Below are 25172 nucleotides of genomic sequence, written 5' to 3'. Positions count from 1 at the left end.
TAGGTGCTATACAAACACATTACAAAATGATGGTCCTGTCCCCCAAAATGTTAACAATTAAGTATAAAATGAGAGACAACATACAGATGAAACAAACATACAGCAGAACAAGGAAATAATGAGACGATTATCAATGGCATGATAAGCAGTGGTCACCGCACATGAGCTGCCTAGAGAGAGCACAGTTTTATCCCTTTCTACATTTTGCATCCCATCAACCACTACTAACCTGCATGCTTCCCTGGATTTCTCCTACCCCTGGATTTTTCTCACATCAACTGCCATGCATACAATCTCCAACCTGATTCTCTGCACCATCCAACCTCATTCTCCTCTTTCAGACCCCTCAAGACTCACTCCCTTTCAGTTTACCTTCCAGATCAGACCTCTTGACTAGCTTTGTTCTCTTTAAATATAAATATAATAACTTGACATTTTGACATAATACAACATAGAACCAACAAGGCAAGGATGTAACAAAATCTTATGATCTTTAACATAACCCTTATCTTCTTCCTTTTGCCCTCTCTCCAGCCTTTACCTGGCCTATGTTTAATTTTGATTGTAAGCTCCTTGGAAAAAGGATCTGTCTTCTTCTTTTATCTGCAGTACAACAGGCACATATATGGTGCTGGAGAAATCCAGCAGCAGCAGCGAAATCTTGAAGTCTATTTTGCCTGAATAACAAGAGTAATTGGTCCAGTAATAATAACGGTTAATTATTTTCATTCCTCTTTTAAGCTTTTCTATTGGCTATAACAGCACCACAATGAGGCATCTCCCCTTTCATATTTTTTAATTCAAAAAATAACATTTCTTACCATCTATAAGGTTTGTGCAAAGGGATGTAAGGCACTATCATACTGAACCAAACCTATTCTCCCGCAACATGCAAGGGACTTTGATAACCCAGGGGCAATTTTGAACAGTAGGGGAGTGGATCTGATGTTTTCCTATCCAAATCCCTTTCTTGTCCCTCATTTTAGGTCATCGCCAGGTGCACAACGCTTTTCCTTGTGGTTACCTTGCTCTTCTATGGTACTAGCTGCTCTGACTGACACTTCATTGCTGTTAGCTTCCCAGAGGAAAACGTCATCAGTCTCTCTGGGATCAATATAACTGCAATGTGCCGAGCAATCCCATTCCCACTGACTTCAGGAATGGAGGGCCCTCGGCGCTTTGTAGGATTGGGCTCACAGCTTTGTATGGAAATACGGTGCTTGGTTACTGATGGACAGCATCGCAGGGGCATTCAAACATTGTCCAGTAGAGGGCCACTTTTTCAGCATGCCAAGATCTCTGGATTCACATGACTCCGTCATCTGGGCAGCCACCATCTTCAGTTCAGAGCTGCAGCCTGTGTAAACAACAGCTCCAAGTAAAAGAGGTTTCATCTTGATCTCAGCAGCCATTCCATGATCTCTATTCAGGCTCCATCTCCTTATTAAAGAAGACATCAGCCAAGGACAGCACTGTGTAAACTCCATGGGCCAGATCAACTAGATACATTTAAACTCTCTCCTGATCATATGCATCATGGTGTTCTCAGACAGCATTAACACACTGTGCTAGTTAACCTTTCAGACGTCACACACAGTGCTGATGGACTCGTGCAAACAATTCTCGAGTACCTGACCATGCTACTGTTGTTGTTTAGGGGACAACACACTGATGGGGGCAAGATATAAGGTGATAGATCTTCTACTGACATTGTGTTTGAACTAGCCTAGCAACTCCTCCGACAAAATATATGGAACATGAGCAACATAAGCCAAAAATTAATGAATACACTAGCCATTTTGAAGTTCTGGCTTACAAAATTAATTAATTCTACCAGTGCTGTTCTATCTATATGTTTGTCTAGGTCCTTACACTGTACCCATTACTGCTGGATCTGACCACCTGGTGCTAAAGCTATTGTAGACAACATAACAACAAATAAAGCACCTATGAATTACACTGAAAATGTGCCTGAAATAATGTTTTGAACTGCGTAAACTGGCAGCATTTTTAGCACATTAAAACAAGGACAAGGAGACAGAGAATCTCCTGAGACTTCAATTATAAAATAAAAACTCCCTATAGGTAAGAGTAGCTGAATCATGGAGAGCTGAATTCTTTATGGATAATGTATACACTGATTTATGCTTGTACCTGGCATTCCCAGCCCCTGGTGATGGGCTCATTGGAAATGCACAGAGTAGACAGATATGTTAAATGAGATTCCAGCAGGAAAGTGCGGATTCCAAGAGTTAACACATGCCTGTACATTTTACTTGATTACCTCTGGTCAGTTGCCAGGTAAAATGATAAAAATCCTCCTAGACTGCCCCTGTCACAAACCAGCAGCCAGCAATTTCAAATCTGACCTACAACACTGCCCCCTGCCCACACTATCCCCATAATCTCTCAGGACAGACATGTTGTTACACACAATATAATCACTGACACAGCAGGTGCAGCTGAACAGTGAAACTGTGCTAATGAAATGCCCGATGAAAACAACACACGAACAAATCTGCCAGTCACTAGTAAAAATCTTACTGCAAGGAAATTAAAAATTGCACACCCCTGGCATATACCTGCCTAGACCTACGGCCTCAAGACTCACTGACATTTGCAGCAAGTATGCTGTTTGCAGGTCAGGATCTCACGCTGAGTGTACAGCTGTTATAACATTGATGTTTCTTCCCGATTAGATGGGCTTTTTTTTCAATCCTCATCCCCATCCACCGTCCAATCAAGTCTTCCACGTCCCTCAAGATCAATTTCCAAATCCCCAAGGGATTGAAGAGTGGGGGAGGAGGGAGCATCTACAAGTGTGAAGTCATCAGCCTAGCGTAGCCAATGGGATGGGCGTTTTGGGCTCAGCTGCCCTCGGCATGTCAACTTCACCTGCAGGCTTCCAGCTCTTGCTGCACTGGCGGATTATCAATCGCGAGTGGAATCAATGCGGATCTATCTCGGTTTCCCTCCCAATGGTGACCAGAGCCCAAACCCCAGAGCTCTCCGGGCAGCCAGGAGCGAAAATCCATCTTTCAAAGCCACCATTAAATAACGCCCCCTCCCCACAGATCTGAACGGATCCTCTGATCCCGACAGGCGTCTTGCAGCCCTGCCGGGGGATCCCAGCCAGCCCTGAGCTTTCCCGCCTCCAGCCACCCCTCTGACGCCGGCATCGTGTCCATAAAGTCCCGGGCTGCTGCTCGGGACGTGTGGCTGGGAGGGCAGGTAACAGCTGTTGCTGAGTTTCTTCAGCCACCTCTCGGCATGTGGGGCTGGCGCGACGCCCGGGAAACGCTGGGATAAGGTGCCCCCGTGGTGAGCGGCTGTCCTCACACACATACACATGCAGCGTAGCTTCCTTCCCCCGCCCGTCTCTGCAGCCCAGCGGAGCGGATCCAGAGTCACTCCGCATCCCCACCCCACACTCACCCCTTTCCCTAGCCCTGTCCCCTAGCCGGGAGGAGGGGGGGGCTCTCGGGGGATCTTTCCCGCGTGACATCCCCAAATGCCCCAGCAATGGCTGGACTGACATGCGGCTCTCGGCAGCTCCGGTGTCCCCGCGCCTGCACCCACCCGGCCGCCCCCGTGCGATGGGATGGGAACCTCCCGCCCCGCCCAAGCCACCCCCGCACGGGGGGGATCAGAGTCCGCACGCGCCCCTGCGTCCCCCCCTGCCCCGAGAAACCTCGCCCCCCGCCATGCAAACGGCTGGAGAGCCCCTGCATCGTCATGCCCAGGGGCCGGGCAGCCCCCCACGCCCCGCCACCCCCCGGCACGGGCAGGGAGAGCCGAGCCCCCCCTCCCCTCCCCTCCCCCGGGGCCACCCGCACCTCTGCGCTGCTGCTGCTGCTACTGGCGGCGGGCGCGGCCTTCAGAGCTGGGCGGCCGGAGAGCCGGGGCGGCCGGCCGGGGCGCTCATGTTGGCGGCGCGGGAGGCGAAGGCGGGTGCAGAGCCGGGGATGCAGAGACGGCGGCTGCCTCTGCGCGTGTGTGTGCCCGGAGCTTCGCCCAGCCTGGCACTCCGCAGTGCTCTCACGGCGCATGTGCTCCGCGCCCCCCTGGGCTGGGGCCAGCCGCACACGCTAGGCTGGGCGCTGCGGGCCGGGGGGCTCCGGCGGCTGCTTTCATTCCCCATCACACGCGTCCTGCCAGAGCTGCCCCACCCCCTCCGCTTTCATCTCCCTGAGCATCCTCCCCCCCCCCCCGCCAGCCAGCCTCTGCCTTCCGTCTGTCCCCGGGGCTCCCTCCTTTGATCCGGGGTGGGGAGCAGGAGGCGCCCACCGGCCCCACGAACTTTAGTCGTTCGCCTCCATCCTTCGCAGAGCGCTGGGGAGAGAGAGAGACACCCGCCCTGCGCAACAAGCCCCACGTCCGCAGCGAGCCCGCCCCACCGCCGCGCGGCCCCGCCGCTTGATACTCCGCCTCTGCCCACCAGGCGTCTCCCAACGGCGCCCACCGTGCAGCCTCCGGAGCCCCTCGCTGCCTGTGCCCCGGGATCTCCCACGGTGAATCCTCCCACCGTTCCCACGCGGTGCAGCCTGCAGATCCTGTGTATCCTCTCCGCTCCGTGTGGCGGTGAATGGCATGTCTGAGATGCTATCCGGGGGAGGGAGGAATGGACAGATAGGGAAATGCGATTGACTAGGGGTATCCGGGGGCTTCCCCTTCAGCACCGTCACTAGTGCTCAGACGGGAAGACTTTATTAACAGGGTCGCCTCTTCTCTTCTCTCTCCCTCTCCTCATGCCTCAGGCTCGTTCATTGATTATGCCCACCCCCCCCCCCCCCGGGTTCCCATCTCAGCTCCGCAAGCCCCAGTGCATTGCCCAACAGACAATGTCGTTTCTTAACTGCAGCTGGAGACGGGCGCGGTGATGTGAAGAAGGCAAAAAGCCTTTAGGACAAAATAATGGGCTCCAGCGTCTAGAAACTGACCGAGCCGTCCACAGGAACTAGAATGTACGTTCACCGCAGTGTGGTTCCCTCTAACCCACCGATCCGGGAGGCAGTGAAAATGCCAGCTCATCATCAGCCACTCCCATTCACATCTTAAGAGTCTCTCCTGCTCTGGCCGTGCAGGGCTGTGACAACCAGCTGATTGTAAGCAATGCTGGTAGGGCTACTGTGTGTGCATGCTGTTCGCGTGGGACTAGATCATGGACTTGAACTCTGATGACCTGGAGTGTTCACAGGCAGTATCTCTAGCGGGACAGACTCCCATAGGAAAAAAGTCTCGAGTACTATTATCGTGTGTTTATTATCGTACAGTGTGTGGACCCTATGATCCACTGATATCAACAGGAGTTTTCCCCTTAACTTTAAAGGTAGCTGGATGAGCTATAATCAGCTGTCTCAGTTTGAAGCTGTCCTTTGTTTATTTTGCACACACACTTAACTCTTCATAATATTAGGAAGAGTTGCAAAAGGTACTGTCAGAGGAAATCAGGTCCCTTAGTTTGTTGTTGTTAATACACAGGAGTGACATTATTATTGTTTTTGCTGTTGTTATATTTCAACGTGGTCAATGTGTTTGTAGCCATAGGAGACACAGAAGACAACTTGGTCTCTGCCTTAAAATCTAGGGGCCTAATCCTGCAAAGAATGTCGACCACTTTTATATGTCTTTCACCTGCAAAGGGATCCACAGACCCTTCTGTTCCAAGCAGGAATAAAAGTTAAGGCACAGGGATGATCAGCCCCTTTTTCAAGATCAGGGCTATAATTGCTATTGATTTTAGGTAACAATACCTGCTGTTATAGCTCTGTGCATGAGCAGACCCTCAATGATGCTGTAACTTAATAGCCATAATATTGCATAGTACGTAATATATATATATAACAAATGTAATCATATATAACAATATTTTAATGGTAACCCCCCACAAAAAAAAAACACTGCTTTCTATTCACATACGCTTCCTGAATCCAAATTGCAAAATAAATACTAATGGGAGATGAAGGAAGATACTTTAAATAAGGTCCAATGGAAGTTTAGGGCAATTATTTTGTAGGTGAGTTTGTTTTATTCAATCAGTTAACCCATACCTGAGAGTAACTCTTATAAAGAGTAAAATAACCCCTACATTCTGCAACTCCTGGGATACTCAGGGAAATACAATTTTGTTTCAAGATTTGGACAAATCTCTCACTGTCTTTTGTCCAGAAAAAATTAAAATCTCAGCAGGTGTTTTTACACTTCCCCAGGCATGCCAATTCATCCACTAGTGTTTGAGAGTAAACGTTGCAAAGTGCTGCTGCTCTGGGACTGCTAATTTCATATTAGGAAAAAGAGGAAACAAGGCTACCAAAAAGGAGGCAGACAAGGAACAAAATGAAAAGAAACAAAACTAATAAAGAAACAAAAAAAAACCCCCAACAATAAAAATGAAACTAAAGCATTGTACGTAAACTCGCTTCCTCCTCCCAAAAAGAAACAACCACAGAGAGGAAAAATTACAGCCATAGAGCCCCCTAACTCTCCCACGCCCCAAACACCACCTCCCCAAAGAAAGTAGAGGACAATCATCAAATTACAGAACCAACTCAACAATGGAGATGGATCTTGATCTATTTTGTTTCCATTCTGATGATGTACAGATGGGGCTTCCTCTAGAGAAGAAAATGGATGTGGGGCACATTTGGAAAGAAACAGGATATTCTACCCATTACTTCAAGCTCTCTTCTTCCCACCAGCACAACAATTCATCTCATATTGATGGTCCCCATTGCCAGAGTGTCAGAGCATCTCACAATCCTTAATTTATTTCCACAATCCCTCTCTGTGATAGGGAAGTAGTGTTATGCCCAGTTTACAGCTGGGAAACTGAGGCATAAAGAGACTAAGTGATTTGCCATACAGGAAATCTGAATAAGGTAGAATAAGGACTTCAATCTGGATCTTCCAAGTCCCAGGCTATGGCTCTAAACACTGGACTGTCTTTCTTCTTGGACTCATTTGGTTGCCATTTATTCTTCCAGAAAGGTATCTCCCAGTTTCTGCTGGGTCCTGTTCTGAACAACTCCAGCCACAGCCCCAGCAGGGATTGCAACAGGGCTTGGAAGGAAGTGTTATAGCACTCACCACAGAGAATTGTGTTGCAAACCTGAGATCCCAAGGCACTCCCCCCATACGATTGAGCAGAAAAAATCATGTCCTTTTCTGAGAAGTCATGGGGCTCAAACACCACAGTCAGAGGAGAATGGTTTGAGACTGGCCTGTTGGTGATTGACTGTCAAAGTCCCAGTGCAAATCCAGCCATAGCCCCTTACATATAGTATCAAAGGAGCCTGTACCTAAGCTCTTCCCTGATCAAGAGTGTTCAAAACCATCCAAACCACAGCCATCTAAATCAGGGGAAAATCTAATTACTAACCAGCTTCTCACAATGACATTTGTCTACAGATTATAGATAATAATAAGTCTTTTGCATTTCTCTAGCCCTTTTCATGTGAAATGCTCAACGTGCTGACAAATTTGAATTAGTGAAACTTCATCACCTCCCTGTGAAGTAGATAAGGCAGAGAAATCAGGCACAGCTCAGTTAAATGACTTACCATGACAGAACTCAATATGGAGTCCAGAAGTCATGACTCCCAGCTTCCTGCTATAACCATTAGATGACATAGCCTCTGACCAGAGGCTGAATTGATGCAGTGGACCTGTTACGAATTCCCTTTTTTTCCTTTGCCCCACAAATAAATGTCTCCTGGGGACATCTTGACCAAGATGCATTGTATCAGCCAGGGGAATAGGCTAGATAACTCAATAGGTTTTCATTATCTTGGGCAACAAATCAGTGATCTTTCATATGTGCAACATGTTCTTTGTTTTAAAAGCTGCTGAGTTATCATGAAACTAATTTACATAAGGTTTGTAAAATTCAGTGTGCTTTCTCTTCAGTTCAGTCAATTTAAAAATGGTTATATGCAGGATACCGATTTTAAAAGATTGAAAAATGTGAAGACAACCAAAGGTATTAGCTTTCTAGATGTACAGGACAGGAGCTTTCTGATGGACGGACGATGAGAGCAGTGAAAGTGAAGAGCATACAAACATTTGCAGCCTTGATTACAATCAAAAGCAAGCACAGTGATTTTCAGAGTTGCTTTGTATTCCAGAACAGTCATTCTACTGTGTGTTCATTTGCTGCTCCACCACAAACAAACTCTGGGTGATTTCTGCTAGAACCTTTCCGGAAAGGTGGGGGGAGGTGGGTTTTGTTTGGTTGGTTGATTTGGGGTTTTTTTGGGGGGGATGGTCCTTCTTTCTTTTACTCTGCCACATAATATGCAAAGGAGATGTCACCCCATAAAATTAAGGGGCAGCCAATGTAAAAACAATGAAAGAGAATGCTTTTTTCATGCAAACAGAGCTCAGTCTGTGCAATTGTAGCCACAGGAACCGGGGCTGGATTTTATAAGAGGGTTGACTAATATGATGATGAATAATATTATTAAGGCATTAGCTTTATGAAATGCTTGGGAATATTTACCAACCTAGGCACATCCATGCTGTATCAAACTATGCTTTGATAATAATAACAAATGCTTGAGGGATTTTACTCCCTGTAGTGAGTGGACGTGGCCTCCTTCAGAGACTGAGAGGGAAGGACTGCCACTCAACCCCCTGGAGGGTGGAGCCAGGAAATCCCCACCCACCACGCTGGAAGTAGAAGGGCGGAGCCAGAACAGGAACCAGAATTATAAAAAGGGCCCTACAGCTCAGACAGGAAGCAGCTGCTGAAGAAGGACATCTTCTGCCTGCTGCTGGAGAGCAAACTGAGGACCCCAGCTGCTTTGAGGACTCACCCAACCTGCCTGAGCTGTTGGACAGCCAGACAGTGAGGACTTGCTTGGACTACTACTGGCGACGTACACCAAGGAGGTAGATGATGACCCTTGGCCACAGGTACATAGGCACAGGGGTGGAAGAAGTAGCCCAGGGGTAGCCGACTTAGGTCCGACTGGTCTTGCACTCGAGTGCCTGTCAGTGAGTTGTGGCTGGAGCTCCATTGACCCAGTGGCAGAATACTCTGCCACTGATAGCGCCCTGGTCTGGGATGCAGTGAAGTAGGGAGGGCCCATGCCCCCCTCTCCTCTTGCTACCCCACCCCTGGGGTGGTAGCCTCACTCCAGTCTGAGAAACCTCGTTGGGCTATAAAGTGTTTGCCTGCCCTGCCCCGCCTGAGGGCCTGGGGCTAAAGACTGCTTGCCTGCCCCACTCTGCCCCACCAGGGGTTCAAGACTGCTTATGTACTTTGACCCACCTGAGGGTTTGAGACTATAAACTGAGGAGAGCTAATCCCCTGCTTAAACCTTGCCCACACGGGTGCAGCAGCGAGGGGGTGTGGCCTCCCTCCAAGACTGACAAGGAGGGACAGGCCATCTCCTCTACACTCACTCATCAATAATAAAATAAATCCTCACCCTGACCATGTGAAATTTTGCATCACTGCTTTAATAACGTTTATAGTTATGCAAACTAAGACAATGGAAGAGTGATCAAAAGCTGATCACCACAGGAAAGGATTTCTCTCTGTAATGTGTCGCACTGCACAATAAGCGAGATCTATTATACAGTGTTTTACACCTTCCCCTGAAGCATATGGCATTTGGCCACTGCCAAAGGCAGGATGGTGGACTAGAAGGACAAATGCCTGACTTTTGTGCATGAAAAAGATGTTACAACTCAATATGTCTTACTAAATAAAGCAATAATGTGCAATGCATCCTTCATACATAACCCTCTTTCACTTGAATTACTAGGATTGTCATACGTCCATTCAAAATTATTTTTTATTTCAAGTCTCTTCCATTGCCTCTGTCACATGATCTGTTACATTTGGGCATGGAACAGTGAATGTCCTGCTTTTTACCACCATGGAAAATATTGACACAGTGGTGCAGTATATGGGCAGAGCAGAATTCATTAGGGCTCCTGGGATACCTGTGGGAATTCCAATAGAGGGGTTTCCCTGGGGAGCCAGTGGAATTCTTATTAAAGGCCTCTCCCCAAGAAAACTTTTTGGCCTTTTTCTTGTTCCTTTTGCATTTGTTCGTGTGAGATTTCAGCTCCAAATGGTGGAAATCTCATGAGATCAGCAGTTCGTGCAAATTTTCCACCACTTTGGTCAAAAATATCGCTGGGACAACTGTTTTTATGACTAGCATACATAGCAACATAAACATTCTGATTTTTTTCAGTGTACTGCACCTTTAAATTTCTGCTACTGTTGCAAAGAGCTGCCATTTTGTGTCAGTTCACTTGCGCCTGTTAAAGAGAGAAACACAGTGTGTACTCTTTTATGGAGGCTTTACTTTTGTTCTTTCTTTTTGGCTAATCTAAAAAAGCCATTTAGTGTGAAAGCATACGACTGGCTTTTTGTACAAAAATAAGTGAAATTTTAGGCTTATCTGAACTTGATCTAGTCATAAGTGCCTTCTGGTTGGGGTTCCTGACTGAAGCTAAACTAAAACCAGAGTTGGGTTCAGATCTTCAAATCCAGAGATTCGAGTCTACCTATTCTCCATGTACTCTTAGAACATGTAGAGGTATGGATGTGGGCTGCCATCTCTAGTTATAAAGGAACATTATTAAGGAATCTAATCATGAAATATCACCCACCGATATGTACAGTGTCTTGTTCACTGCTCTGAATTGCATAGTCACGAAATACATGGAGTGTTAGTATGATGGTAAGTTAGCTTTGAGGGGCTTTCCTAAAATTATAACTTACCTAGAGATCTCAGTAACATCCTGAGAGTTTTCTACAGGCATCTGATTTTTCTTTATACTGCTGTATTAGCAGATAGATAGATAGATAGATAGATGATGACATACACATACATGTGAAAACACATATTAAATCAAGTTTGTCTCTGCTGTATCATTATTGACCAGATATAAATTTGGCCCACTGGGCCCAATTCTGATCTCACTACATGAGTTTCACACCAGTTTTCTCCTTTTGATTTACATGGTGTTACTCCTGATTATACACTGGCAGGAGTGAGAGCTTTGTAGACTCCAGAGATGAGGGCATACTGCATCCTCCTAAGAAGTGGAGCAGTGAGCATGCTCCCTCTGCACACCCGGTGCTGTGGGAGATACACAACTGTCTCTGAAGCAGTGATGGTTCTTACACTGCTTTCAGTGATATCCATTTGAGCAGTACTGATTTCCTCCAATAGTGGGCACTGGTGCATGCAGATGTGCACACACACCAGCTTATTACAATAGGTTAAAATTTCACTACAGTCACCATACATAACAGCACGAGGCAGTGTCACAGTCAACAATTTACTATTCTTATTTCTACATTTGTACACCACATATGTGGAGATGATAGTCATGTGATAAATGACTGAGTCAGATGATAAACTGCATTTACCATACACCTTTGGCTGCCTCACCTGCATTCTGCCCACTGACTCATTTCCACTGGGACTTAGTCCAATAATACTGAGCAGCTTCAGACACTCACTACTTTTATTTTAATCAACCTGTCAACAAAAAATGTCCTCTTGTTTCCCTAAGTTCACTTTCCCGCATTCACCCCTTCTGTACATTTGCTTCCTGCAAACATTCCTGCTGTCGAGTTTGACTTATGAGAAGTATATTTTATGTTTAACTATTTCTGGAGCATGAGCTTTTTACACTCATCCAACCAGGGAACAGAAACAATATCATGTGACTTATATTACCAATCACACTTATACTGTCAAATACCCACAGTGGAAGAAAATTGCACTGTGTTTATAAAGACAGAAGACAGGCAAAGACATTTTTCCTAAACTCATTCAGCTCTACTCACAACACAGAAAGTCAGTCACTAGAGGTTCATGATATTACAGAGAATGGGTCCCAGGTACGCCTCTTTCCATCTGTGCTGGCACAAAGTGGAGAGTAGAACTAAGAAAGTGCAATACTGCCATCCCTTTTTAGAATCCATCTCACCACATTCCTGAATCCAAAGAGAGGATGCAAAAAAAGGCAGCTTTTAAAAAATAAAACACTACCTCTCCCACATTAATGACAAATCAATGTGATAAAATGTGGCCTTTATCCTTTATAACTGACAACACCAAAGTCTCCATTTTCATCAATACCTGCGGATGTTTGCTTTTTCACAGAGAGCTCCTATTGCATGTGGCTAGCGGGCCACTGGATTCAGGAACCAGATTAAATTAGCACACAGATAAAAGGGGTAAAAATTGGCTTGTGGAAGGGATGAAAGGTGCTGGCCTGAATAGGGATGATTTCTGGAATCGAGCAGAACATCTGAGCTATATCTGAATTACAGAGTCCCCCATCACTAACACCCAGGAAGCTGTATTGATGGCGAGTTAGGAATTCTAATTTTGCTGGCATAGAAAAGATGTTTTTTTTTGTGAAGTCAGTTGCATTTTCTCATTCTCTTGCCTGGGCACAGTGCAGCCTTGCTGGTGAGGGTTTCAATCTAACCCAAATATTTTTGCTGATTTGTATTTCATGAAAACATTTCTCTCCATGGCCATTGATAGAGAACCACTTTTTTTCTCACACAAAAGTTAATTTTGAAAGCTTAACTATCTAACCACATCTCTTTAAATCTGAATAACAGGGGTTCAACATTTTAAGTTTTTATTGATGTAGGAACAGAAAGAAACACCTCAGAAGGAAAAACTGGAGAACCAGGGCCTGATTTACATCACTGGTGTAAATCCAGAGTAACTCAGTTAAGACCTGGTCTACACTAGGAATTTTCTTTGGTATAGCTACATCTCTCAGGGTGAAATGCACCCCCGCCCTTCCCAGAGAGAGGTAGCTATATAGACCTAACCCCCAGTGTAGACCAGTGCTAGGTTGATGGAAGAATTGCACCAACGTGAGTAGGAGCAGAAACAGTGGTTATTCTATTCTATTCTTATACCACCTTCATCACTGTGATAGAAGGAATGTGTTCATTTTGTTGCATTTTTAAAAATAGTTTTTCTCACTTGAAAATTGTAAATAGCAAAAAAATGAGGAAACCAAATATAGCTGTAGAAAAGTGTGTGGGATGATTTATTATACTTAATTTATAATGTAACAGTATTTTTATCTTCAAAGAAATGCTGTTTCATGGAGGGAGATCCAGGTGAGGATGTTAATTACAAACTTTGCTGCTGTGATGTCCTATTTATGGGACAAAAATTCTAACCAGCACATATGATTTTTGGGTGCATTTGAGAGAGGAAAGATATTACACCACAGATAAACACTGGTTAGTGCTTCTTAAGATGGAGCCATTAGTTACCTAAAATTGGACACATTGCCATAGCAAAAAAGAAGTACTGAAAACTGGGATCCCCTAATGACAACATATCAGCTTGCTTATACACAGATATGTAACACAATTAACTTTTAAACTCAGTCTACCCAGGTAACATAAGAAAATTGACAGTATACGGATGGCTGGTGTATGCCAGAGTTCTTAATTCAATCACAGGATATTTTGCTTCTATGCTGTTTGGTGCTTGAAAGTGGCTAACTGCAACAGGTCACCATATGTCCCTCTCCTAGGCTCCCTCCTCTTTGTGCTCCAGCTTGTGCGCCGCTGTCACAGAATTCACCCTCACCCTGTTCTGTCATGTATAATACTCTGGCTTACTGAGTGCGGTCATGTCTCCTGCTAGGAGCTGAGCCCAGTGACTGTAACAGCCTACTGTTTTCTTACAACTAAAGAATTATCCCATTAGTTCAAGTGAAGAGACCTGTGTCCACGGTTTAGAAAGCCCCAGACCCTAGCTCTGCTGCTAACTGTGGTGCCTGTGTGCGAGCACCACAGCTCATTCATGTGGCTCTTTCTCTCTCTTCGACAGTCCCCAGGCTGTCTTCAGAGCATGACCTGGACTGTGATGCTCGTGTAGGCTGTGGCTTCATCACCATGCTGCTCTGATGTCCAGCTGCTGGTCTCTCCCTTTGCCATGCTGACTCCTCACTGTAACGCCTACCTTCTGCCCCTGCATGCGCTATGGGTGTGCGTTACAGTTGCTTGGGACAGCTTTGCTGATGCATGTTTGCAGGGATGAGGACATGTGGACCAATTTTAGCCTGTCCCTGCCCCTTTTTAATGAGACCACACCCTCTTTTCTGATTGCAGGCAGTGCCCAGGCCCTCTCCTTTCAGCACCTTGCTCTGCTCAGGCAGAGCAGATCAGCACTGTATTTTCCATGTAGTGTGTGATACTTGCTTTCCCCTGGGACATCATGTCCCATTGTCCCACTTTCCCATGTCTCTGTGCTGTTTGGACAGTGGAATTGAGCCCACTTGTGCCAGGCCTGAATTCGTCCCTTGGCTCCCATGATGCACTGAATGAGATTGTCTGTGTCCTAAGATTTGATTCATCCCAATGCAGATAGCAGGAATTCCCATAGTTTTCAATAGGAGTTATTGGTATCCCGCCACTGGGAGAATCTGGTCCCAGAATTCAAGCAGTCTGTGGGTTCTGCCTCACCCCCTGCTTGGGCTGCTCCTGCACATTTCTCTCTCTGTCCTTCCCACCCCATAGCCTCTCCGCCCACGTGCACACCCATTTAGTGCCAGACATTCAGCTTGCCTCTGTTAATACACACTCGGCTGCCTGGATTATAGGCAACTACTTGGAGAGCTGGAGAAGGAGTAATACTGATGAATGTCTCAAAGGCATTTGACTGGAAATAGTGATGAAATTCTTCATTCCATTGCTCATCTACTTATTTGTATTCTGGCTGTGGAAAGTCTCTGGATCAGGCCCGGGCTTTGCGCTGTGTGAATGGAGCAGGCTGCAGGTTCTCATATGTTCCCACCTCCATTCCATCTGTGCACTTGGAATTGCTTAGAATGTCTTAGATGGTGAGACAGGGACAGTTCTCTGCACCCATGCTTGATTCTGACTCAGATTGATGGGGCTATTCACGCTGGCAGAAAAAAGGCACAGAGCAGAAAGGTGTTAGACATGCTGCTGTGCAATCAATAAGGTGCTAGAGGACCAAACGAGCGACCCAGTGACACACTTCTCTGTTAGGCAAAAGCTGCACTCAGTGCATAGAGGTCTGAAAAGAAGTGTGTGGGGTGGGGCTTCTATCACAGTCTGGGAGCAGCAGCTTTGGTAAAACAGTGCTCAAAGGACACCCCTCAGCAGGGTTCTGTGCCCACCTGAGACAACCCCCCCCCTTCTATTTTAAGCACGGGCTATATTATCCCCTGGCTCAGTGCAAAAGGAATAGGAATCGGGAAGATTCCTTTCTGGATGTGGAGCCTACTGAGGCAAATGCTGGCTCACGTCACTGAGAGGAAAAAAAAAATATTTCTAACTTGGTTTCCTATTTAAACCTCCCACGACACCGATCTTGCCACCTTAGGCTTTGATCTTTCCAACTAAGCAGGGCTAGGATTGACATGTAGTTAGAAGGAATGAAAGCCCTGATGTTGCAGGCAGTGGTACTTCTCCCTCTGAACCAATGTCCCGGTGAGGTGCTGTGCCGTTGGTGCAGTGACTTCTCGATGAGATCCAGCAGCCCCAAACACGACCACAAAGGTCCTGTCGCAGTTTATGCAAGACTTGGCTCAGCAGTTCTGGGAATTTAGTTTCTGCTTGTAGTTTCGATAGGCTATGGTGTCCCTCTCCTCCTGTCTTAAACGGTTGTCTGGGACAGGTGGAGAAGGACACCATAGCCTATTGAAACTGTACCAAAGTATACTGTTGTATAGTATAGCTGTGCACTACAAGCAGTTATATTCCACCCTCAATGTACCTCATTTTAGTGACAAGTGATTTTATATACTCAGGGCCTGATTTTCAGGTTAGTAACATTCAAAGGCATATGCAGTGCTGCTAATGTATGCTTACAGTTACTGCCACTGCATGCACAAGTCAGGTAATTGCATGTGCAAATGCATCACATTAGCTAATTGCTCTGGACAGTGGTGATTGCATATATAAACTGAGTAGGGAATTATCCATTCATTTGGTGTGTGCAGTACTGATCATAAAGCCCTTTGGAATCCTTCAAGGTAAAAGGTGCTATACACATGTACAATTTTTAATAATAATAATTATGATTATGGGACCTGTAGTAGAGCTTTTCAGCTCCAGGGCACTGATATATAACATTGTGTCAGTTGCTACCTCTCTGCCTCCTGAATGATGTCCATTTCCCTCTTTCCCTCTCCATTTCCGCTGTCTCTGATCACTGTGCCATCCCCAGGGAGATAGCTAGCTCCTTCTTACCTCTCTCCCAGCCTTGCTGACCTGCTAGATTAGATCCGTGTCAGGTCCTGAAATAAGGCTTTTATGGAAGTCACTGAGGTCCCCATTGTGCACCTTCTTTTGACTCTGACTTACTCCCTTTAAAAGGTCTATCCAATTTGTAAGGGCTGACCTTGCTTTTGCATGCAGTCATGTTGGATGCCTTTGATCAAGCTCTAACTCTCTTTGTGCTTCTAGATCCTCTCTCCAGGAAGCGTTTCTGATACATCTGAAACTACTGAAGTTGAGCTTGTAGTTTCATAGATCTCTCTCCTTTTAAAAAGAAAGTGAGTGGGCAAAATCCTGGTCCCATTGAAGTCTGTGACAAAGCTCCTATTGACTTCAAGGGGCCCAGGACTTCACGCAGTGTGAGTGACAAGTGCCAGCATTCAGTACTAGAGACTGAAGTCGTACATTTTTTCCACAGAATTGACATAACCAACAAGGGGCCTTCTGGACACTAGGGAAATTACAACTCATCATTTACCTCCGGTAAAGCCCCAACTATGGTTGAAAGGCACAACTGTGTTTTGGACAGACCTACAAGGGGCATCCTTTGAAACACCTGAACTCCATCCGCTTTACAGCTTCCACCATTGCTCCACCAGTGGGAATAGTGCGGGTGGTAAACTGTGGCTCCTAACTCATGAGTGATCAGCAGAGCCAGCAGGGAAGAAATCAGCCTGCAACACTGTGAAGGGAGCTCAAGATTTTTGTTACAAAACTGCTTGGGCCAAAGATGGCTTTGATTGGCCAGTTATTTTGAGTCACCGTTACCGCTCTGACAGTCGAAATCAGAACTTTGCAGTCTCCTCTGATCCAGCTGAACTCTGTCAAGAAAATAATTCACTCTGATCTTTCTCACCAGGTCATTTCTGGAATGCAGTTTCTTTTGAACCTTGGCACATCCTTGAAGCCCCCCAACATAGATGAAAATGGACCGCACACGCTGTCACAATCCATCAATACTGCCTCAGCCAGGTCAGCAATTGAATGGTCACCAACCTGTGTGCAAAGGGGGATTGAAAAGTCTTTCTTTTCACTGTGATTTTTATTTGCGAGGTAGGGGGAAACCCACAACCACACAAGCCAACTAACCCAACAACAACATTAGGGGATAGATTCTCAGCTGATGTAAATTGTCGTGGCTCTATTGACTTCAGTGGATCTGAGGCTCTGCACCCACACAAACATACATATTTAACCAGAAAAATAGTGGCCAGCATGTTCAAAGTTGGTGCTTAAAGTTAGGCAGCTAAATCCATAGGTAAGTATTACATCTAAGTATTTAAGGCAAGGCTTGATTTCCAGTGCTGCAGAGCACCCACAACTCCTGCTGAAATCCCTGGAATTCAGCACCCCTGGAAATCAAGTCATCAATTGGGATGTCTAAATATGAATATAGGTGACTAATTTTATCCAACCAAATTGGAGAAATTTGCCCATATGTTCACTATTTTAGCAGGGGCTCCTCGACTAAAGTGGGGTCTTCTTTGCAGCTGGCCCACCAAGGCCCTATCATCTCTCATTCCCTCTGCTACTGTCCAGTTCTGTTTTCACAGTGGAACTGCTGAAAGACCATTAGAATATTGAGGCAGGGCTGGGAGCCTGAGAAAGCCCCCTGCGGCTTGGGCAAAAAGCCTGAGGTTGGTCAGGTTTGGTGATCCCTTTCACCCGTAGTAATGAAAACCATACATTGCAGCACCCACCTTATTTACGTACCTAAACCCTACATATGTCTGTGTTACACATTGCACAAAGCGTTGGCTCAAACACATATATAAACATTGATCTTGTCTCTTGCCAAATCTATGTTTCTGTGTTAGAACCACGAACGAGATCAGGGTCTGCCCATAGCACGTTTGTGCCTTTCTGTTTGCATCAGCAAAAATAGCAAACTCTGACCCCTTGTCCAAAGGCCTAATGTCCTGTTTATGCTTTGAAAAGCCCTTCCATGAAGGCCGTGTCTGCCTGAGCAGGGAATTTCCTGATTTCGGACTGGAACAATCCATTTCATTATTTGTTTGCTTGAGGAAGTGCTCTTGAGAAAAAGGCTCTCACTGAAGTACACCCTGAACTCTCTACCTTCCTCAGTGGAGACATTTCACTGCAGTAACTGTTTGGGAACACTCAGAGTGCAGTACAGTGCGTCACTCTCTAGCAGCCATTCAAAGAGACAAGATAAAACGTGCTTTTAGGCACACAGGAAATACCTGGATGGGAACAATCCCACTGGGCATCCAGTCCAGAATACTGTCTCTGACGGTGGCTAGACCAGATGCTTCAGAAGAGGCTGTCCATACCGCACCTACTGTGAAATCCTGGTCTCAAAAGAAACGGTGCTGCCATTTTGAATACCTGAGTCTGGAAGCCTCAGCATGAGTGGTGGAGACCTGCAAACCTCTTATGTTAACCTTACCTGGTTCTAGTTTCCAGCCTGTTCCCTGCATTCAAATACCAGGTTTCTTGTTTCTCTACAGTGGTCAACAGGCTAGTTAGAAAATAGGAAGTCCAGTCTACATGGCACCATGTTTGTAACTAGGCCAAACCTCTTTCTACTCCATGAACATCTGTTTCATTCAGTCTCTTTAAAGCTAGGCTCTTAACTCCTTATTCTGCCCACAGCATCTACAAATTGCCACCTGCAGGATACATTATAATCACATTATGACTTGAATGTGCAAGTCCAGATTCATTAGCTGCGACGTCCTCCATGATAGTATGTGCATCCAGATGCCACAGTGAGTGGAACCTCATACAAGCAGATAAGAATAATGAATGAATTACACTGTGCACCATTTTGTACAGTATTATGTGATATTATTTAGCTTCATTTTCCAATATATCTGTTCCAATTCCAAAATAAAGGGTCCGTTATCAGATATACATAGAGGGCCAGGTTGTCACAGATTGCCTGATAGAAGCCTGCAACTACCATGATTGCACACGCAGTTCAGGTATTAGTGCATGCAGCTGGCTTCCAGGGCACCTAACTCACCACTAGTGCAGGCAAATGCCCTTTATACATGCACTTACAGCTGTGGCATGCACATATAAGGCAGTATGCATAAATGTTGAGTGCATGCAGCTTTGACCCTCTGACTCACAATATATAGCCAATGTAAGACGATAAAAGTTGACATATAAACAATTTTATAATGATATATATATAACACATGTACATATAGATGATGCAATTATAGATAGACATGTAGGTGTTATTTACACCTTTCTGCCACACTATTTATGACTGAGTAAAAGCACAGTTTACAATGGGGGATGGGCTATTTTGTGGACATCTTGTTTTGAAAAGGGATTTGCCAGAGACAAAGGTTGTAGCTTGCTGCGCTGGGAGAAGAGGGCTCCATAAAGGTCTTATTGTTTATTTTATTTTAATAATAGCTACCCCTTTTAATCTGTAGCTCGCTTGAGAAAGTACGTGTAATTAGCTAGTAAATTGAATTCCCTTTGTTTTTAAGTCAAGAAAACTGAGGCACAGAGAGGCTACATGATTTGCTCAAAGTCCTACAGAAAGCCAATGGGAGATCTGGAAACAAAGCAGAAGACCTGATTCCCAGACTCATGCTCATCACCACTGGCCCACACGGCCTCCCAGAATGATGTGATATTTTGTATACTTAGGGTCTAATTGTACTATCATATCAATCAGGCTAAATTTATTCCTATGTTGTGATCAACAGCTTTTTTGGCTGTTATTTTAATGCCAATCAATTGTCTTCACCCCACGCTTGGTCGAAATAAAAAAACATTTCAAGGAAATGTTGTTGTTTAAAATGTGCTGCAGGGCTGACAGGGGGTTTATAACTTCCATCCCACAGTGCCTTTTCATTGCTAAACTGACCCCTCAAGAATGGGATTTACACGTAACTGGCAGTGGAGTCAATCCTTACACAGTGTCAGTAGGTGGCGCTGCTGCAGTATAATAAAAGCAGGGTCTGCACTGCAGCAACAGCTGTTCAAGTCCAAAATATGTACTGGCCTGATTCTAATTTCATGTACACGGGTGTAAATGAGAAGGAACTTCACTGACATCAGTAAAGACGCAGCCGTGTGAGTGAGACTCAGGCTCTGTGTTCTGTCTGCTGTGCTCATGCATTTAATAGAATGAAGTGCAGCGACTACTGCAGCAAAGATGTAAGGCGCTTGGTGCAGTGAGGGCAGTTTTTAGATCTGAAAGCTCCCTTGTTGTATAATTCTGCCACAAGAGATCTACTGCGTAAATGAGACGTATTGATCCTACATCGCGTGACCAGACAGCAAGTGTGAGAAATGGGGAAACTTTTTTTGTGGGTGTATAGTTGCCTATATAAGACAAAGCTCCTACAATCGGGACTTCTGGTCACCCTACTTCTGCCTGAGCTGGAAACCAATCCCAGATGAAGTTCATGTTTACAGTCATGCTCTAGCCACAAAGCTCACAGATCCCAACCAGTGCCCTGATGTCAAAACGTCATCATGTCGCAAAGCATGTTGCATTTTAATGGCCACTTAGAAGAACCCACATTCCGGGACCCCTCAACCCTGGACCAAGGGTGGCCCAAGAGAGCCAGATCCCGCGGGAAGCACTTGCCAAAAACAGTCCTGCATGCCAGGAGAAACATCATCCCCTCCGACCAACATATTCCCAAGGATGGGCTCTGTGCTTATGAGCTCTTTCCCAGCTGAGCTCACCATGCCGTGATGTTTGTGTAGTGACACGTCCTTGCAATGGTCTCGTCTCCTGGGAAGTCTGGGGATTCCAGGCACAGGCTGTGCAGTCAGGAGGTCAGGCTCTGCTGCAGGCTTCCTGCATGAGCCTGAAGAAGTCACCCAATCCCTCCATTTGAAAGGGGGGTACTAATCCTACTGCCTTACCTCCAAGAGGTGCAGGGAGTGTAAACTAACCAGGGCAGCTCCCTGAGATTCTCAGATGGAAAAAGTTGAAGAAATGCCAAGAATATTATTGTTGACGAATCCAGTGTCTCCTGACTTAGTTCACCAGACTTGAGCCCATAGCCTGTTCAGACAGGACTGCTGTCTAAGGGGCTGGCCTGTGAGGTACTGAGCACCTCCTTCAAGGTGATGGGTGCCCTCATCTCTCATTCAGTTACTTCACTGGGAACTGGAGAATTCAGCTCCTTGTGGCATTGGGCCCTGACTCTCTTTGGCTCTGGGGTCATTTATGATCTTTGAGTTTTCCAGAAAATTCATGAAAACATATAGACCCTGCGTCATCCATTCTAACCAGGGCTAGCTCTGCTGTATGGACAGGGTGTGCAGGTGTCTATAGCAGCAAGGTAAAAGGGCAGCAGACTGCTGAAGAGCTGTTCATGAGGTCAGTTTTTAAACCTCTGACTGACAGAAGCTGGGACTGGATGGATCACTTGATAAATTGCCCTGTTCTGCTCATCCCTTCTGGAGCATCTGGCACTGACTCGTGTCAGAAGACAGAATTCGGGGGCTTGATGCACCATTGGTCTGATCCTGTCTGGCCGTTCATATGTTCATATGCAAGGGACAGATATTTCCTAGCTTGCTTAGTACAGCAGAAAGTCCAGAGCTGGCACTGACTGTACCAAGTCTGGTATATGTTTTCTTTGGCTGAATCATGTGCTGTCTATGGATATAAATCATAGTGATTTGCTTTTCCTCTCTGCCTAATCCCCAGACCACAGGAGCAGAAGCTCAGGATTCCCTCTGGAATTCCAGAACAAGTGCATGTGCCTAGCCCAGATCCTAATGATACACTTTCTTTTACTGTCGAGGAGATTTACATGTGTTTATTGTATCGAAGGGATTACTTCTGGATCTCTTCTTCACAAGATAACAGATCAGTTATTCTTTTCCAATGTATTTAGTTTTACATTAACTATAAAGTGTGGGTGACAAGACCTGAACTGACAGGCCTGGGTCTATGGTGTGTGGCTTATTATATAGCCCTGTGTGCCACCTGTACATAGGAAAGTGAGTTGAATAATGTCAGTGTTGTGTAGTATTACTCTCATTGGCAAAAGAGACATACTCGCACTCATGTATAGGTAGAACACACCTACTAAAAATGAGAGGATGTGACTCACGCAAGGGTACGCAGCAGTTTTATGGCATAACCCACTACAGAAACCCGTTCTCCTGATGCTCAGCCTGGCACTCTATCCATCAATGTAGGAGTTGAACTTGGGCATCCCTAACATTTGGAAGGGGAATGGATTTAAGGCCAGAAGGGAACACTATAATCATCCATTCTGACCTCCTGCATAACCCAAGCCACTGAACCTCATCTGGTAATTCTTGCATCAAACCCATAACACCTATTTGAGCAACAGCATATCTTTCAGTAAACTATCCAACCTGGATTTAAAGACTTCAGATGATGGAAAATTTGCACATTGGAGGTAAGTTATTCCAGTGGTTAATTATCTATCTATAATGTGTAGGAAAGAAAGCTGCATGTTACCAGAGGAACTAAATTTGTGTGACATGTGGAGGTATCATACTACCAGTACCAGAATATCCTTGGAATTTCTAAATATTAGAGATGACAATTTCCTAACTCAAAAAGTGTTTAATCTAACACAGGGGAATTCTATATTGGATCACTTCTTGACAGACAAAGAGGAATTAATCACAGAAATAAAAATTAATGGTAATGTATGTACACGTGATCACATTTATAATGTGCAAACAGAATAAAATTCAGATCAATGCAATGATATATATACATAGTGCTTTAAAAGGGCCAACCTGAGAACAATTATGAGTCAGATCAGCTGGGAGGAAGAACTTAGTAAGAAAAATGTGACTGGTTATTGGGAATTGTTTAAGGACACTTTACTAGATGCCCCCAAATCCACAAATGAAGAAGGCTGGTTTAGAAGGGAAATGAAGACAGCCATAAAAAATTATATATATAAAATAAATGGAAGAAAGGGGAATTTGAAAGTTATTAATATAAATCAGAAGCGAGGAGTTGTAGAAAATTGATAAGGGAAGCAAAAGGACACAAGGTGAACTCTATGACCAGCAGAATTAAGGACAATAAGGAGTTTTTAAAGTCTATTAAGAACAAAAAGAACCCTAACAAGGCTATTAATCTGTTACTAGATGGAAATGGTAGAATTAATAATAATACAGAAAAGGCAGACGTGTTCAATAAAATATTTTTGTTTTGCATTTGGAAAAAAAAAGATGATATAGTCATATTATATGATAACATTCTTTCTATTGCACTAGTATCTCAGGAGGATATCTAAATACCTAAATTAGATATTTTTAAATTAGCAGGTCCAGATAACTTGCATATAAGAATTTTAAGAGATCGCTGAACCAGTAATATTGATTTTCAATAAGTCTTTGAACACCAGGGAAGTTCCAGAAGACTGGAAGAAAGTTAATGTTGTGTCAATATTTAAAAAGTGTAAATGGGATTACCTGGGTAATTATAGGCCTGTTAGTCTGACATGAATTCCAGGCAAGACAATGGAGTGGCTGATATGGGACTCGATTAATAAAGAATAAAAGGAGGGTAATATAATTAATGCAAATCAACATGGGTTTATGGAAAATAGATCCCTGTCAAACTAACTTGATATCTGTTTTGATGAGATTACAAGTTTGGTTGATAATGGTAACAATATAGATGTAATATATTTGGACTTTTGTAAGGTGTTTGACTTTGCACCATATGACATTTTGATTAAAAAACTAGAAAGATATACAATTAAATGGCACACATTAAATGGATTAAAAACTGGCTAACTGATCGGTCTCAAAATGTAATTGTAAATAGGGAATCAACATCAAACAGGTGTGTTACTAGTGGGCTCCCAGAGGGATTGGTTCTCGGCCCTACATTATTTAACATTTTTATTAATTACTCCTTTACGGAGTGGCTGGAAAAGTTAATGCAATCCCAAGTAATTCATGATTTCCATTGAAATGCCTTGAGGTTATCATCATCTCTATAATTAGCCTCTCTGATTTTTATTGTTATTGTTATTATAAAATATTAATTTGTATTTTGATTCTCATGTCTCTTATGTTCTGTCTTCAGAGGTCCTTCTATCTCTGAAGTAGCTATGGTCCCGAGATCTCATGGAGATTATTATTAGAAAAATAAAGTTTAGACACTTTGAATGGCTGCAGTGATGAAAGAGTGCACAGAGTTAAAGGTGGGGGGGATGGAATTAAACTGACCAGACTGCTCGTGCTCTGAACAAACATTTGCACTCTTGCATCTTTGTTAAAAAATATTAAAATGTCAAAATACTGTCAGAAATTGCCCTTCATAATGTATGGCAATGAAAATATAGATACAGTAGTTAGAGAAGAGCTGCCTCTGATTATGATCACATGATAACTCCACTACACACACAGTTTTTATACAACTGACACATTTGCTAAAGAAACACGGCCAAGTTACTTCTCATTTGCGTTAATACTTATTTGTTACTTTCCATTGCTCAGACACCGGAAAAATAACATTTCTGTCCTTCCAGGCTTTGGCCCTTTGATTTTTGAACCGTGATTTTTGCCCCCTGTATGTTTCTTTTAATGAAGCTCAGACAGCATGGCTCTGCTACATTGACTTCTCTCATTGTGTGTCAATATCTAACTCTGAGGATATTAGCATAGCTCTACCTGCTGGCTATACATAGGAGAGCAGAAAATATCTTTTAAAGGGGCCTTGATTCCGTTTTAATTAAAGCAACTTAAAATTATAGCAAAATTAAAAGCTCTGCTTTGCAAATATTGGCCCTATAGGTCCTCCTGAACAGTGATTGCTTTTTCTATTTTGATTACTCAGTAATAGCTGTGGGTTTAAGTCTACATGGGCCAAATTCATCCTTGTGGTAACTCCATTCCCTTCAATTAATGTGGGAAAGACCGAATGAATCCAAGGTGCCGTTTTCCAAAGTGC

The 25172-nt window shown here is 44.5% G+C and overlaps 1 long non-coding RNA gene across 1 annotated transcript; it reads left to right on the top strand.

Annotated features, from left to right (window-relative positions):
* Positions 1 to 4484: 4484 nt before the first annotated feature.
* Positions 4485 to 20078, top strand: LOC137153926 (uncharacterized). Its single transcript, XR_010919952.1, has 3 exons — positions 4485 to 4581; positions 17124 to 17236; positions 19735 to 20078. It is a non-coding gene; the product is annotated as an uncharacterized lncRNA (long non-coding RNA).
* The last annotated feature ends 5094 nt before the right edge of the window (positions 20079 to 25172 follow it).

This window comes from Emydura macquarii, unplaced genomic scaffold, assembly GCF_026122565.2.
Source record: "Emydura macquarii macquarii isolate MOO-44397 ecotype Brisbane River unplaced genomic scaffold, CSIRO-AGI_Emac_v2 contig_1253, whole genome shotgun sequence".
Classification (NCBI taxonomy): domain Eukaryota; kingdom Metazoa; phylum Chordata; order Testudines; family Chelidae; genus Emydura; species Emydura macquarii.
Note: the sequence above shows the minus strand (reverse complement) of the source record. Positions and strands in the feature narration are given on the sequence as shown.